Source organism: Sapajus apella, unplaced genomic scaffold (genome assembly GCF_009761245.1).
Source record: "Sapajus apella isolate SASKATOON/1434 unplaced genomic scaffold, GSC_monkey_1.0 scaffold46, whole genome shotgun sequence".
Taxonomy (NCBI): domain Eukaryota; kingdom Metazoa; phylum Chordata; class Mammalia; order Primates; family Cebidae; genus Sapajus; species Sapajus apella.
The window spans coordinates 1809197-1826075 of record NW_022436986.1 but is presented as its reverse complement, the minus strand read 5'-3'; the positions used below and the strand labels follow the sequence as shown (position 1 = coordinate 1826075).

General features: G+C 46.0%; 1 protein-coding gene across 6 annotated transcripts in view; it reads left to right on the top strand.

Moving 5' to 3' along the window:
• Nucleotides 1–10484: 10484 nt before the first annotated feature.
• RNF38 (ring finger protein 38) overlaps nucleotides 10485–16879 on the top strand; it is a 133857-nt gene continuing 127462 nt past the window's right edge. For 2 of the 6 annotated variants that reach the window (XM_032240063.1, XM_032240062.1), the window contains exon 1: nucleotides 10485–10720. The gene's annotated coding sequence lies outside the window, so the exon portion shown is untranslated. Of the gene's footprint in view, nucleotides 10721–10829; nucleotides 10919–16879 lie in introns of those variants that run through there. The other 4 variants (XM_032240065.1, XM_032240064.1, XM_032240074.1 and 1 more) reach the window with 3 other exon arrangements.

The window sequence follows — 16879 nt, the reverse complement described above, 5'->3', positions numbered from 1 at the left end:
CCTATGTTTCTTTTTTTCTTTTTCTTTTTGAGACCAAGTATCGCTCTGTCACCCAGGCTGGAGTGTAGTGGCGCCATCTTGGCTCACTGCAACCTCTGCCTCCTGGGTTCAAGTGAGTCTTGTGCCTCAGCCTCCCAATTAGCTGGGATTACAGGCATATGCCACCACGCCCCGGTAATTTTTGTATTTTTACTAGTGATGGGGTTTCACCATGTTGGCCAGGTTGGTGTCAAATCCCTGGCCTCAAGTGATTCACCTGCCTTGGCCTCCCAAATTGCTGGGACTATAATAGGTGTGAGACACTGCGCCCAGCCAAGCCTATGTTTCTTAAAGTGGTTTATGTACTTCCAATTCAAAAGGTTAAAAAAAGATATGTTAGAAACTCCTTTAACTGATTAATTGTATTAACTAATGCCCTCGGGCCGGGCACAGTGGCTCACACCTGTAATCCCAGCAGTTTGGGAGCCTGAGGCGGGCAGATCACGAGGTCAGGAGTTCAAGATCAGCCTGGCCAACATGGTGAAATCCCATCTCTACTAAAATACAAAAAAAAAAACTGAGCAAGGTAGAAAAAAAACCAATGCCCTCTATTCCATCTGTAAAATATACTAATTTATGCCCACGTGCACTGAATGTTCATAGCCAGTAAACTACTTTCTGGGACTTACTGAGCCCACCAGTTGAGAAGTTTCTACCCAAATCTGTTCGTGCTAGTTTTATTTATTACCGAAATTATGTTACATAATTAATTTTTTTTTGTATGTCATGAGTGAGACAGAGTTTCGCTCTTGTTACCCAGGCTGGAGTGCAATGGCGCGATCTCGGCTCACCGCAACCTCCGCCTCCTGGGTTCAGGCAATTCTCCTGCCTCAGCCTCCTGAGTAGCTAGGATTACAGGCATGCGCCACCTTGCCCAGCTAATTTTTTGTATTTTTAGTAGAGACGGGGTTTCACCATGTTGACCAGGATTGTCTCGATCTCTTGACCTCGTGATCCACCCGCCTCGGCCTCCCAAAGTGCTGGGATTATAGGCGTGAGCCACCGTGCCCGGCCATAATTATATATTAAGTAAACTGTGGAAACATAAGTGCAAGTGGAAAGATTATTCCTGGTTCTATAAAAATTAAGCTAAATGTTTTTGAAAGACTTGCTAAAGGTATTTTTTTTCCTAAACAGAGTTTCACTCTTATTGCCCAAGCTGGAGTGCAACTGTGCGATCTCAGCTTCCCACAACCTCCACATCCAGGGTTCAAGCAATTCTCCTGCCTCAGCCTCCTGAGTAGCTGGGATTACAGGCATGCGTCACCACGCCCAGCTAATTTTAGTATTTTTAGTAGAGACAGGGTTTCTCCATGTTGTTCAGGCTGGTCTTGAACTCCCGACCTCAGGTGATCCACCCGCCTCGCCCTCCCAGAATGCTGGGATTACAGGTGTGAGCCCCCAGACCTGGCCAATAAAGGTAATACTAATAGTAGATGATGTGTATTGGGTGAGAAAGAGAATTGTCTCTTAAGAAGCCTCGCAGCTTCCACCTGGGAACACTTGCTCCAGGGAAACCCAGGCACTATGTAAGAAATCTTAGCCGGGCGCGGTGGCTCACGCCTATAGTCCTAGCACTTTGGGTGGCCGAGGCAGGTGGATTACGAGGTCAAGAGATCGAGACCATCCTGGTCAACAGGGTGAAACCCCGTCTCTACTAAAAATACAAAAAATTAGCTGGGCATGGTGGCGCATGCCTGCAATCCCAGCTACTCAGGAGGCTGAGGCAGGAGAATTGCCTGAACCCAGGAGGCGGAGGTTGCGGTGAGCTGAGATTGCGCCATCGCACTCCAGCCTGGGCAACAAGAGCGAAACTCCGACTCAAAAAAAAAAAGAAATCTTACCTATTGTCGATGAAAAGAGTCAAACTCTGTAAAATATTTGAGATTTTGGGCCGGGCGCGGTGGCTCAAGCCTGTAATCCCAGCACTTTGGGAGGCCGAGGAGGGTGGATCACGAGGTCAAGAGATCGAGACCATCCTGGTCAACACGGTGAAACCCCGTCTCTACTAAAAATACAAAAAATTAGCTGGGCATGGTGGTGCGTGCCTGTAATCCCAGCTACTCAGGAGGCTGAGGCAGGAGGATTGCCTGGGCCCAGGAGGCAGAGGTTGCGGTGAGCCGAGATCGCGCCATTGCACTCCAGCCTGGGTAACATGAGTGAAACTCCATCTCAAAAAAAAAAAAAAAAATTTGAGATTTATTCTGGGCCAAATATGAGTGACCATGGCCTGTGACACAGCCTTCAGGAGATCCTGAGACATGCTGTTTCCTGTCTCTCAAAAATGTATAGAACCAGGATGTACCCTAGGTGTTTAGGGCACAGCCTGGTTTTATACATTTTTGGGAGATAGGAAACATCATGAAATACATTTAAGATGTACATTGGTTCAAGGCTATAGGTAGACTTAAATATTTTCCGGCTGATAATTGGTTGAGTTTGTCTGAAGACCTGGGATCAATAGAAGGGAAATGTTTAGGTTAGGATAAAGGATTGTGGAGACGAAGTTTTATTGTGCAGAGGAAGCTCTCAGATAGCAGACTTCAGAGAGAGTGGGTTGTAAAATGTTTCTTATCTGATGCAAAAGGGTGCCTGGATCTTAATTGATTATCTCCTGGATCTGCAAAGGAAGGAAGGAAAAAAAGGGAAAGGGGCTTTCTCTGTAGAATGTGGATTTTTCCCACAAGAGACAGCTTTGAAGGACAATGTCAAGATATGGCAAGGAATTATATTTAGGGTTAAAGTATTTTGATTTCTTCCCTTATTTGTTATGTGATGTTATGCCAGAGTCAGGTTAGAAAGCAGACTACACTGTATAAGGTTAAAATAAAACCCGCTCTGATGAGATTTTATGGTTTGTAGGGCATGTTACTCCCCAGAGACCTTAGGTAGGAATTTGGGCAAAATAAAAAATCAGAGTTTAGTCTTCACTATATTGAGTCTACCATGCTGTTAGGGAGCCCAAGCCAGTCACATGGAGACAGAGAGACACACTACTAACCTCCAGTTGTTCCAGCCATCCTTTCGAGATGCTAGACAAGTGAGTGAAGAAGCCATCTTGGATGTCTAGCCAGTCAAGCTTTCAGATGAGTCCAGCCCTAGACACCATTTACTGAAACATCAGAGATCCCAAGTGAGAACCAGCCAACTGAGCCTAGTCTACCCACAGAACCATGATAAATAACAGTAAATTGTTTAAAGCCACTAAATATATTAGAGTGGTTTATTACACAGTAATGGATAGCCACTCTTGTAGATGAAAGGAGAGAGTTACAAGAAAGAGGAGGTGGCTGCTATTGTCAAATACCGTGAAGAGATCATGGAGGATGAGAACTGAGAAAAGACCATTGTATTTGGCAATTGAGAAGTCAGCATTGTCTTTCGAACATGTAGTTAATAGAATGGTAGGAGCAGAAGGCAAATTGGAAGTGTATGTAGAGCATGTGAATGGTGGGAAATAGATACAATGGTAGATTGGTCTTTTTTCTTTATTTTTTAATAGTTTAACATTCACTGATGATCCTTGCTTGAATCAATTATCTCATTGGAGACTGCAAAATGGTGAGTTTTTAATTCTATCAATCCTTCTACATTTATTAGATGACATTCTTCTGTAAAGAAGAATTTCCTCTCATCAATTGGGGATGAACCTCATTTTTTCCTAAAATGGCAGGTTAAATGCTTCATTCTTTCTCTTAATTACCAATTTCCTGACAAAGGAGTTGGTGTCATAGTATTTCCAATAGTGGCAAATGAATTTTTTCCTACTTTCTCTTTCTCTCTCTCTCTTTGAGTATCATTACGAACTCATGTATCACATTTATTCAATGTATTACAGTCAATTACAGACTCAATTAGTCTTTAAAGAAGCAATAGAGGATACGGCTAAGGATGTGATGAGAGAATTCCTAGAATACAGTGGTTAAAGAAACACACGAACACACACACACACACACAGACACACACACACACACACACACACACACACTCACCACACACATTTATGCTTACCAATAATAAAAATATGAAAACTAAAACTATATAAAAGAGAAAAAAATGTAAAATATCCAATTCTGACACTATACATACAATCCTCCTAAAATTCTCACACAGGTTCTATAAGGGGTATGTATAAAGATAGTTATGGCAGTGATGTTTTTCGTTGTAGAGAGTTGTAGGCAATTTGGGTGTCCATAATGAAGAAGAACTTAAGCAAAATGTGATGGGTGGAGTAACATGCAGTAGATAGACACAATGGGCCAGGTCTTAAAAACATATTGCAGCAAAAAAGAAAAATAAGGAAAAAACCTATTTTATAATACTCTGTACAGAAGAAAAAACTACATGCATCTAAGAGAATAGTACATACTTTATCTTATTACAAGTATGTTTTTGAAAAACCTCTTCGTTGGGAGGTTTTGTTTTTGTTTTGAAACAGTGTCATTCCATCACCCAGGCTGGAGTGCAATGGTGCGATCTCGGCTCACTGCAACCTCTGCCCCTTGGGTTCAAGGGATTCTTGTGCCTCAACCTCCCAGGTAGCTGGAGTTACAGGTGCGCGCCACCTCGTCCAGCTAATTTTTGTATTTTTAGGAGAGACGGGGTTTCACCATGTTGGCCAGGCTGGTCTCAAACTCCTGACCTCAAGTGATCCACCTGCTTCAGCCTCCCAAAGTGCTGGGATTACAGGAGTGAGCCACCATGTGCAACCCAATATTACGTATTTTAAATAAACACAAACAAATGGATATACATGAAAGACATTGGAATAATTGCCTGTGGTGAGAAAGGGGAATGAGATTAGTGAATGTGAATAAAAGAGTATAAATACATAAAACGATAGTAGCCTTACAGGTGATAAAAATGATCAATTCAATCCCTTATATTTAAGTAAAAGTAAATGATTAAGGCAGGACGTGGTGGCTCACGCCTGTAATCCAAGCACTTTGGAGGCCAAGGCGGGGCAGATCACATGAGGTCGGGAGTTCAAGACCAGCCTGACCAACATGGTGAAACCTCGTCTTTAAAAAAAAAAAAAAAAAGTAAATGATTAAACAAATAAATTGCTACAATCTCTCTGGAAAGTAAAACTTCAAAACATTTAATTAGCAATTCCACCTTTAGGAATGTGGCCTAAGGAAATAGAAACTTATGTTTATTAATGTGATAGTAAGGAAAAATGGTCAGCATGTTTTCTTTTGTCCTGGCTCACACCCTGCAATTTACATCCCCAAGAATTTCAGGGAAACCACATAGTTGTCTCACATGTGCTTGTAATGTGTTTGCGAAGAAAAGTAGTCAAGTGTTATTGGTGGTAAATTTCATCTCTTGCCCCAGATCCTTCCATTTGGCATTGCAATTTTCACTTCCTTTGCTGAGCATGGTTACAAATTCCATTGGGTCTACCTTATCTAGAGTCCTTCAGTTGCTAAGGCTGCAAAGTATTATTCTGTAATACTGTGAAATATTATCTTGCTCTTCTTTTGGTTTTACATGCTATTACATCTATCATTGTCTTACCATTTTTCTTTTTTTTTTTCTGAGATGGAGTTTCACTCTTGTTGCCCAGGCTGGAGTGCAATGGCGGCATCTCGGCTCACCGCAACCCCCTCCTCCCGGTTTCAAGCAATTCTCCTGCCTCAGCCTCCTGAGTAGCTGGGACAACAGGCACGCGCCGCCAGGCCTGGCCAATTATTGCATTTTTAGTAGAGACGCAGTTTCACCATGTTTACCAGGATGGTCTCGATCTCTTGACCTCATGATCCGCCCACCTCGGCCTCCCAAAGTGCTGGGATTACAGGTGTGAGCCACCGCACCCGGCTGTTTTTCATGAAATAGCTCCTTCAGTATTTTCTTGTAATTTATCTCCTCCACTCCCTCATTAACCCCCCCCCCAATAAAATAATGATTTGCAAGCCAGGCTGAGACAAATACAAGTAAACAGACATTGTGCTAGGCTTGGAAGTGAAATGGAAAGTGCAAATCATTTTGAACTACAATGAGATACCACTTCACACCCATTAGGAAGGCTATTATGAAGAAAATGGTGAAGGTGGGGGTGGAATAACAAGTGTTACCAAGAATGTGGATAAATTGGAAATTTAGGCTGGGCGTGGTGGCTCACAACTGTAATTCCAGCACTTTGGGAGGCTGAGGCGGGCGGATCACAAGGTCAGGAGTTCAAGACCAGTCTGGCCAATATTGTGAAACCCTGTCTCTAAAAAAAAAAATTATTTAAAAATTGGAACTTGTTTGCATTGCTGGTAGGAAGCAAAAATGGTGCAGCCCCTATAGAAAATAGTTTGGTGCTTCCTCAAAAAGTTAATCATAGAATTACCATATGATGCAGCAATTTTACTCTTAGGTATACACTCAAAAGAACTAAAAGCAGTACTCAGATAGACACTAGTGTATACCAATGTTCTAGCAAGATTATTCACACACCCAAAAGGTAGAAGCAACCTAAATGTCCATGAACAGATGAAGGGATAAACAATTTGTGATATATACATACAATAGAATAGTATTCAGCTTTAAAAAGTGGCCAGGGCTGGTGGCTCACGCCTGTAATCCCAGCACTTTGGGAGGCCAAGGTAGGTGGATCGCTTGAGGTCAGGAGTTCGAGAGCAGCTTGGCCAACCCTGTCTCTACTAAAAATAAAAAAAATTAGCCAGGTGTGGTGGCTGGCGCCTGTAATCTGAGCTACTCAGGAGGCTGAGGCAGGAGAGTTGCTTGAACCCGGGAGGCAGAGATTGCAGTGAGTCGATATCGCACCACTGCACTCCAGCCTGGGAGACAGAGTGAGACTCCATGTCAAAAATTAAAAAAAGAAAAGAAAAGGAAAGTATGGCCGGGCACGGTGACTCACACCTGTAATCCAAGCACTTTGGAGGCCAAGGTGGGTGGATCACCTGAGGTCGGGTGTTCAAGACCAGCCTGACCAACATGGTGAAACTCCATCTTTAAAAAAATATAAATAAATAAATAAAAAGAAAAGGAATGTATTTCTTAGTTACAAAGTCGGAGGTTGAGAGGCTACATCTGGTGAGGGTTTTCTTGCTGGTAGGGACTCTACAGTCCTGAGGTGGCACAGGGCATCACATGGTGAAAGGGCTTAACATCCTTGCTTAGGTCTCTCTTCTTCTTACAAAGGCCAGTCCCATTCCCATGATGGCCCATTAATCCATGTATGGATCGATACATTCATGAGGGCTCTGCCAATCACCTCTTAAATAAATGCTACATCTCTCAATACTACTACATTGGGGATTAAATTTTTTTTGTTTTGAAATGGAGTTTTTCTCTTGTTGCCCAGGTTGGAGTGCAATGGCACCATCTCAGCTCACCACAACTTCCACCACTCAGGTTCAAGCAATTTTCCTGCCTCAGCCTCTGAGTAGCTGGGATTACAGACATAGGCCGCCATGCCCAGCTAATTTTGTATTTTTAGTAGTGACAAGGTTTCTCCATGTTGGTCAGGCTGGTCTCAAACTCCTGACTGCGGTAATCTGCCTGCCTCAGCCTCCCAAAGTGCTGGGATTACAGGCGTGAGCCACTGTGCCCAGCCTGGGGATTAAATTTAAATATGAGTTTTGGAGGGAATACTCAAACCATAGTACCCTCCAATCCATTTTCTACACAACAGCCAGAGTCTTTCCAACATATAATCTAATCACATCGTTCCCTCATTATGTCCTCAAGGGCTCCTTTTAGTTATTCAGGTTAAGTTGAAATGCCTTCAATATGGCATTGAAGACTCTTCATGATCTGGTCTTAACATTCCAGTGTGCTATTTTCTTACCGATCATCACCAGGGCTGTGCTCTAATCCTATTAAACCTATTGTTTGCTAAACCCCAATGTTCTTCTCTCTTCCTGATCATCATGGGAGGACTGAAATTTAAGAGATAAAGATGGCAGCCAACATGAATGTGGTCCATTCTTTCTTTGGTTTCCCTAAACTGTCAAGGTGACATGGCCCAAAGCTTTGCCTGGCCCTCTCCCTTTATTTTTTCGTTTCTTCCTGGCCTCAAGGCATCCTGGGATGGGCTCCTTTGGTTACTGGATTAAACTGGTCGTCTGTCCCTTTTCTTCTAGGGCTGGTAGTCAAGGCACTTGCTCAAATTGGAGCTGTAGAAGCTGAAACTGGGGTTTGGGCTTTGGCACAGAAATAAATCCAATGTCGCTTAAGGAAAGATGTTGCTTTCCTACCAGAGGAAAGATGCCTCCATACAGTAGTTGACAGGTGTTCTACAGTGGGCATTGGGGCCCAAGCTCCAGCTAATAATATATTGCCTACTTCCTCTGTCACCAAAAAGTCAAGGATGGGATTTAGAAAATCTTAGGTCCCTCGGCCAAATATAATCTTGATGTTTTCCTAGTCCAATTTTCCCCAACCTGCCCCACTTGGTGAACGCGCCTACTCATCCGTAAGTTTTTATTTATTTATTTATATTTTTTTGAGACAGAATTTCGCTTTTGTTTCCCAGGCTGGAGTGCAATGGCGCCATCTCGGCTCACTCGGCTCACTGCAACCTCCGCCTCTTGGGTTCAAGCTATTCTTCTGCCTCAGCCTCTTGCGTAACTGGGATTACGGGCATGCACCACCAAGCCTGGCTAATTTTGCATTTTTAGTTTCTCCATGTTGGTCAGGCTGGTCTCGAACTCCCGACCTCAGGTAATCCGTCCGCCTCACCCTCCCAAAGTGCTGGGATTACAGGAGTGAGCAACCGTGCCCGGGTAAATTTTTTTTTTTTTTTTTTTTTTGAGGAGTTGTTTCACTCATGTTACCCAGGCTGGAGTGCAATGGCGCGATCTCGGCTCACCGGAACCTCCGCCTCCTGGGTTCAGGCAATTCTCCTGCCTCAGCCTCCTGAGTAGCTGGGATTACAGGCACGCACCACCATGCCCAGCTAATTTTTTGTAGTTTTAGTAGAGACGGGGTTTCACCATGTTGACCAGGATGGTCTCGATCTCTTGACCTCGTGATCCACCCGCCTCGGCCTCCCACAGTGCTGGGATTACAGGCTTGAGCCACCGTGCCCGGCCCCAGGTAAATTTTTAACTTCTAAAAAATACCTCACTGTCCTCCAATGAGATTGTAAACTCTTTGAAGTCCTCGACTATTATCTTTTTTATCCTTGTATTCCCATTGGTGATGACGAAAAACCAGCATGAATGAAAGATCAGGCACCTATTAAGCGTCAGCATGGAATTTGAAATGTCTGTTGTCAAAGATTCAAAGAGAGCTCTTTCTCTCTCTGCTCAGTTGGTGGCTGTACGTGGGGAAAGGCTAAGGATAAGCCTTTATTGAAATGATCTACTCAGCAGTTTAGCCGCACCCTGGCCCACCCACGTGCCTGCACTTAGAGGCACCCCTAACACATGGTTGAGTTTATTTTGCTCCTCTACGGCATTGATATGAGAGCCAGAGAAACATGAGGAGGAAATGGTTTCAGTGAGCAACGTCACATCCAAGTGGAGAAGGGCCCAAAGGGGGTCACCAACTCGCATAATTCTTCCCCTCATAGGAAAGCCGTCCGCACAGCTCAAAAGCCTTTCCTTACCTTACAGCCTCCCGCTCTTTTACTAGGCCCACCTGGGCTGGATGTTTTTCCCTAAGTTTTCTAACAAAGGCATCTAAATTGAGAAAGAGGAAGAGAAAGTCAGTGAAAGGGGCGAGATGCAGGGCTGAGCCCAGCTGGCTCCAGCTAAACATTCAAGATGGTCTCTGGGACTCAGGGACCGCAGCTCGTCTCCATCTCTTTCGTTTCTCCCTCAGCTGTTCTCTCTGGGTCCGCGAGGACTAATTTATCACTGAAACGCAGCCTAAGAACAGAAGGGAGAGTTTCTTTCCTAAGTGTCTGAAAGGGAAAAACTTTAAGGAAACAGCCAAGAGAGGGAGAGAAGACTGCGGCTCCAGTGCGGGGGAGCGGAGGAGGGAGTCTGGCGGGCGGGCTGCAAGCAGGGGCTATCTGGACCGAACCCCCGGCCCCCTCGCGGGCGCGAACCCCAGCGCAGCGGAGCCCAAGCGCAGCTCGGTGTTGGGTCGCGCGAGGCCTAGCCCCAGAGGCCCGCGGCCGCGCCCCAGGGGCGGGGCAGCCCCTGGAGCCGGGCTCTCCCGGCGGGTAACCCGTGCTCGGCCTCCCAGCCTCAGGGAGCGGCGGAGACTGAGGATACCCCTCGGCGCCGCCTGCCCGCCCCCGGGGCAGCATCTGAGGAGCCCCGCGCCCATTGGCGGCGGCGGCTCGGCGTCCCCGCCCCCTCCGCGTCCCCGCCCCCTCCGCTGCCGCCGCCGCTTCCCGGCTCCGCCTCCTCCCCCTGCGGGATCCGCCTCCGTCGCCACCACTGCTGCCGCCGGCCGGGGCCCAGCCAGCGCCCGCCGCGCCGGAGTCGAGTCGCAGCCGGAGCCGCTGCTCGCGGCCCCGCCATGAGCGGAAGCGCCGCCGCCGCGGTTGCTGCCGCCGCCGCCTCAGCAGCCGCCGCCGCCGCGCACTTCCAGCCTCAGTCGTCGTCTCCCAGGCCGGGCTCCGCTGAGCTCGGGCCCCCGCGCCGCCCGCGTCCCCCACCGCCGCCGCCCCGGCCGGAGCCCGCCGCCACGGACCGCCTCAGCCCTCTGGGCCACGGGCCTCTCCGGGCGGGCGCTCAGGGTGGCGGCGCCTGCGCCCGAGCGCCGGGAACAGGTACGGGGTCCCGGAACGGGCCAGGCGGGGAGGGGCGTGGGTTGGTCCGGCGGGTGGGGGCCGGAGGCGTGTGGTACAGCCGTCCAGCCCCGTCGAGGGGGAGGAGCGTTGTCCGGGTCAGCTTTGTCCGGCCCCGGAGACCCTGCGAGCCCTGCTCGTCTGCCTCGCCGAGCGGCTCACAAAGCGTTTTCCCACCGGGTGGGTAGCCCCCTCCCCCAGGGTGTTCAGGGCAGGACCTCTCTAGGTCTCTGTTCGGCGAAGGAGGAAACCGAGGCTTAGAGGGGGAAGTGACTTGCCCAAGGTCACATAGCTGGTGAGAGTCGTAGCCTGGCTGGGACCCAGGGCCACCCGGGGCCGGCGCGGGCCCAGAGCAGAGGGGGCTGGGAGGAGGCCGATTCCCCGGCCCCCGGGAGCCCAGGTAGATTGATCTGAGGGGAGGGGTCGGGCCCTGGACCCTGGCACACCCACTCAGCCCTTTTTGGGCTAGCTTGGGAGTAATGGTCTCTTGTGGGGTGGGACGGAAGAGCAGGGGGCTGGCTTGGGAGCTTGGTGGTGCCCTGGGGAGCAGCAGCGGGAGAGACTTACGTGCGGGGTGTGCTCTCGGGGAGAGGGCTTTCTTGAGTGAGTAGGGCAGAGCTTCGGAAACTTCTTATCGTGGGGACCGTTTGGTCTCTGCCAGGCCACCTTCCCCACCACTGCACGGACTAAACCAATTCAGCTGGAATTACTGGGAGGGAGGCCTCCCGGCTTTTGTGGAGGCGCCTGTAAGGTGTCTTTTTTCAGTAAATGGCCCGAATTTCGTTCATGCCGAATACAGAAATGCATACATGGCCCTGGTAAAGACATTTACGACACAGAAGGCCATATGAGTTTTTTCCAGGTGGTTTGGACCTACCACACTTGGAGAACTCCCAGAGAAAGAACAGCTATCCCAGGCGTGAAGGGTGAAGGAAGCTGGGAGGATTGGGACCGAGTCACTCGCCTGCCTGGCATGTCATCCATGGGATTTCCGTTTTTATTTGGGGTGGATGATGAGGTGGGTTGTTTTGACTGTGTATGTCTCTTGGAAAGGCAAGGGGAAAGAACTTGCAGTTCTAGGGGCGAGGGAGAGAGCGAGCAACGTGTTACAGGCAGGGAAGAGGGTCCCGTGGAGCTAGAAAATGGAATGGGGAAAAAGGAGAGGGTATTCAGTCATTGTGGGGGAAGGGAGATGAAAGGGTTGCTGAAGGGCGGGGGACGGTGACTAGTCTAGAGAAAAGAATTGGGATGTTTCAAAGAAGGTGCCAAACATGAAGAGTTTGAAAGGAGTCTGTTGGAGGTGGATGGTAGCTTACAAGGTTGAGTATGTATCGGTCTGCAGTCGCTTCTTTTCTTTGAATAAGGACAGCTATACTTTTATAGAAACGTTCTAGCTTGAGCACCCCCTCCCCCTCATTCTCGCTCCTGTTCTAAGGATGCAGGTCCCCAGTGCCTGCAGTATTGTCTTGGAAGTAAGGCTTGACAAAAGAGGGAAGAGAAAGACTAATTAGTAGATGCATTAATTAAGGCCCTTTGTCCAAGATGATTCCTTGTTTAAGTCAGCTGTTTTCTTGCTGCCCTTCTGCACCTTAGCTTTCCAGCTGTGGTGGCTGTTGGCAGGGTGTTTTGGGAAGGACTGCCCCAATTCAGACAAGATGGGTTAGATTTTTCTAAAAAACTCTAAGAAACAAATATTTGGCCAATAATGCTTAAAAGCAAGAAAATGTACTTTGAGAGACAATCAGGGAAATGCAAATTGAAACAGTGAGATTCCATTTCATACCGATCAGGTTGGCAAAATGTAATGCTGTGATAAATCGAGTATTATTTAGGTTATGGAGAAATAAACTTTTATGCACTATAGTGGAAATGTAAATGGATCCAATCACCATAGAGTAGTGGTATTTAGTGTTTAGTGTGAAGATGGGCATACATATTCATTTACCTAAAATGTCTATTTCTGGGTTTATACCCTAAGAAATCCTTGCACACTTGTCCAAGAAAATAAGTATGAAAAAAATACAACAATGCCCATCCCAGCTTAAATGTCCACCGACAGGAAAATACATGCATTTTTAGATAGACCCACACAATTGAATATTACAGCACTATGAGAAATAAACTGTAGCCACATGCATTAAAATAGGTGAATCTCAAAAACATAATATGGAGTTGGGAAGCAAGTCAGAAGAATTCTTACAGAATCTTTCCACTTGTGTAAAATCTGAAAACATGCAAAATAATATTGTTTGTGGCTATGCCTGTATGTGGTGACAATATAAAAATATGAATATTAAGAGTAGTGATTGTCTTTGGGATGAGAAGATGAGGAATGGGATTAGACAAGGGTACACAAAGGGCTTTATACTGTTCATGTTCTATTACTTAAAAAAAAATCTCAATCAGGTAATTGTAAATTAAGATTTGGTAATGTTAGGTGTAGGATACAGAGATATTTAGTATATTCTAAATATTTTCCAGATGTTTGAAGTCTTTCTCATACAAAAAATTTTGTTTATAGAACACAGTTTTTGTCACGTAACAATGGACCTCTCCTACAGGCTCCAGCTCAGCACAGCCTGTAAGATATGCAGGCTGGTGATCCTCTCTCACCCTTTTCTGACCTGCTAAACCTAGTTTTGCAATGGGTGACTTTTATTTTGGAACTGCTGGTAGGTGTGGAAGATTTCTTATTATTTCTAAACTTTCTAGTGGACCTGCGTCAGTTTGAGCTTTGTCAAAATAGATGTGCTCCAGGACCTTCTGATTTATTAAGGTAGGGAGGGATCCAGACATCTGATTCTGAGAAAGGTCCCCAATAGATTCTTATGTCCGCTGAAGGTTGAGAACCACTATCTTAGCTTTGCCCTAGCCTAGGCCTCAGCTCTTCCTTAGGCTGCCCCTCTGTTCCCACTCCTGGATGACTGGGATGGAATTTTTTTTTTTTTTTTTTTTTGTAAGGAACATGGCTGTTTATTCATCTGGGTGCAGGTGGGCTAAGGCCGAAAAGGGCATTAGCCCTGGGGTGGAATTTTGACCCATGTGATACTTTACCTCTTTTGTGGAGCATATAGGGTTGGATGCCATACCACTCTTAATCTAGGTTGTCCATTCCTGTGATTTTCATGGAATTAGCTAAGGGGCCCACCACCTACCAGGGTTATTTATCAGGTTTTACAGATTGCAAGTACATGCGTCAACATTATGTGGGTTTTTCTTTTTTTTCTTTTTTTTTTTTTTTTTTTTTTTTAGAGACAGGGTTTCACCATCTTGGCCAGGCTGGCCTTGAATTCCTGACCTCATGATCCACCCGCCTCAGCCTCCCAAAGTGCTGGGATTACAGGCATGAGCCACCGCACCCGGCCTATATGTGGTTTTAAAGTTAGGATAAGGGCAAAAAGGGTCTAGCAGAGAAAAAAAATTTGGAGAAAGTAAAACTCCCAAACGTAAACATGTGATCATGTCTTTTTTGTTTTTGAGATGGAGTTTCACTCTTGTTGCCTAGGCTATAGTACAATGGTACAATCTCACCTCACTGCCACCTCTGCTTCCTGGGTTCAAGCGATTCTCCTGCTGCAGTCTCTTGAGTAGCTGAGATTACAGGCATGTACCATCATGCCCGGCTAATTTTGTATTTTTAGTAAAGATGGGGTTTTACCATGTTGGTCAGGCTGGTCTCGAACTCCTGATGTCAGATGATCCGCCCACCTCAGCCTCCCTGAGTGCTAAGATTATAGATGTGAGCCACCATGCCCAGTCTGATTGTCTTTCTTAAGAGAAAGGTGGTCCATCCTTCTGTAGATGCTAGTGATTGTTTTAGCTTATGACCAACATTTGAGGTTCAGCTGTCTGAACCTATGGTTAAAGATTAAGGTCTTAAGGAAACAACTGATTATCCATCAAGATGGAAAAGTGTCCTTTCTCCCAAATTTGCTAGTTTTCCTCCTCTGCTAGACCTTTTTTCCTGTAGTCCTGATGTGTTTATGAATGAATTTATATTAACAAATCTGAGGCTTTCTGAGAGTGAACTTTGTGAAGTGCCTGTTTGTCTTTGTTAAGGTTCCTCTTTCTGAAGACCTACTTTGGAGGTGCAGCATTGCCCAGGTACACTTTTTAATAGTGCTGCTGTGTAGGACCGTAGAGATTGCACCCAGCACAGGGACACCTGTTTCAGGTGGCAAGTGAGGGTAGGAATCTATTCTGTGCTCTACTTACCAAGATGAGTACCTCATGTGGAACTGTGTGCCCTCAGAGAAGGAGCACCTTTTCTAATCCACACAAAGGTGCTGTATGATATAGCACTGCTTTGTAGCTTTGCAACTGTTAGCCCAGCTGTAACTAACAGTTTCATCCATATACGTTGTGGGCTCTACCATGAGGTCTAGGTTGCTGCTGGCCCTAGGGGCTCCACGTGAACTCTTCATGGAAAAGGGCTTTTCATCATCATGCTCAGCTGAACCAAAGAGCGCAGCTTAAAATGGTAAACTTCGTTATGAGGCTGGAGAAATAACCTACAGAATAAGCTATTTAGAAAATAACCATTGTTGGCTGGGGGCAGTGGCTCATGCCTATAATTCCAGCACTTTGGGAGGCCGAGGCTGTTGGATTACTTGAGGTCAAGAGTTAAAGACCAGCCTGGCCAACATGGTGCAACCCCATCTCTGCTAATAATAACAAAAGTTAGTGGGGCATGGTGTCTCGTGCCTGTAATACCAGCTACTTGGGAGGCTGAGGCAGGGGAATTGCTTGAACCCAGGAGATAGAGGTTGCAGTGAGCTGAGATCGTGCCACTGCACTACAGCCTGGGGGACAGATTGACACTCTTGTCTCCAAAAAAAAAAAAAAGACAAAAGTATCTGGTTAATGAAGGAGAGAAAGTATGGTAGCTATGTGCCACATTTGCTCTCGTTTTCTAACAGTGCTCACTTCGAGGGGTAAATGCAGTTATTTTTCTCTCCTGTTTCCCCCTACACTAGCATTCCTGAATTTCTGAAGACCTGAGGCTTTTTAGCCAATTTTGAAAATATTTACCCATTTGTATTTTCCATTAAGTGGTTGTTTACGCTTCCTGCTGTTTCATTTTTTCTTGGAGAGAGGAGGGGGAGTGCAAACCAAGGACAAGACTGAACTTCCTACTGCTTTTGCAGATAATGGCGGAGTATTTTTCAGAACAGTTGTCATGGATGAATGCTGTTTGGGGGCTCAAGGGAAAAGTACATTGAAAGTGGTTTCTGTTGTCTTTTTTATTATTATTTTTAAACATGATTGAGGGTGGTAGATAGGAAGTCTCAGTTTGCTTTTGCTGCTGTCTTAGAGGAATTTATTAAAAGAAATTGTGTATTAAAAAACTAAAGAAGGAGAATAAACAATTCTTACCTGCAGGCCTTACCCAGAGTGGATTCAGTTTTTTTTCTGTTCTACTTAAATGGATATTAGCGCTGTTCTTGGGACTGCTTACAGCAGTTAACTGTAGTGATGTTGGACAGGTGTTAAGAGTTGAGGCTGGGCGCTGTGATTCATGCCTGTAACCCTAGCACTTTGGGAGGCCAAGGTGGGTGGATCACCTGAGGTCAGGAGTTCAAGACCAGCCTGGCCATCATGGTGAAACCTCACCTTAAAAAAAAAAACAGTTGAATGATGGGAGTATATTAGGGTTTATCAATAGTCAAGTCATACTGTAGAAAGCTATCACTGCGTTTTCTGCTTTTGTGGTTAAATATGTACAGAAATAAGGGAGTGAGAGATTGTGAGTTTTGGTGTATAAACTGATCCTTTGACTTTGTTGAAAAATGTAGGGAAGTAGTAGTAAGAGGAGCAACTATATATATGGAAGGGGCTCAGTGCGGTGGCTCACGCCTGTAATCCCAGCACTTTGGGAGGTCAAGGCAGTGGATCACTTAAACTGAAGAGTTTGAGACCAGCCTGGGCAACATGGTAAAACCCTGTCTCTACTAAAAATACAAAAATTAGCTGGGCATGGTGGCACATGCTTGTAATTCTAGCTGCTTGGGAGGCTGAGGCACAAGAATCACTTGAGCCTGGGAAGTGGAGATTGCAGTTAGCCAAGATGATGCCACTGCTCTCCAGGCTGGGCAACAGAGTGAGACCCTGTCTCAAAAAAAAAAAAAAAAAAAAAAAAAA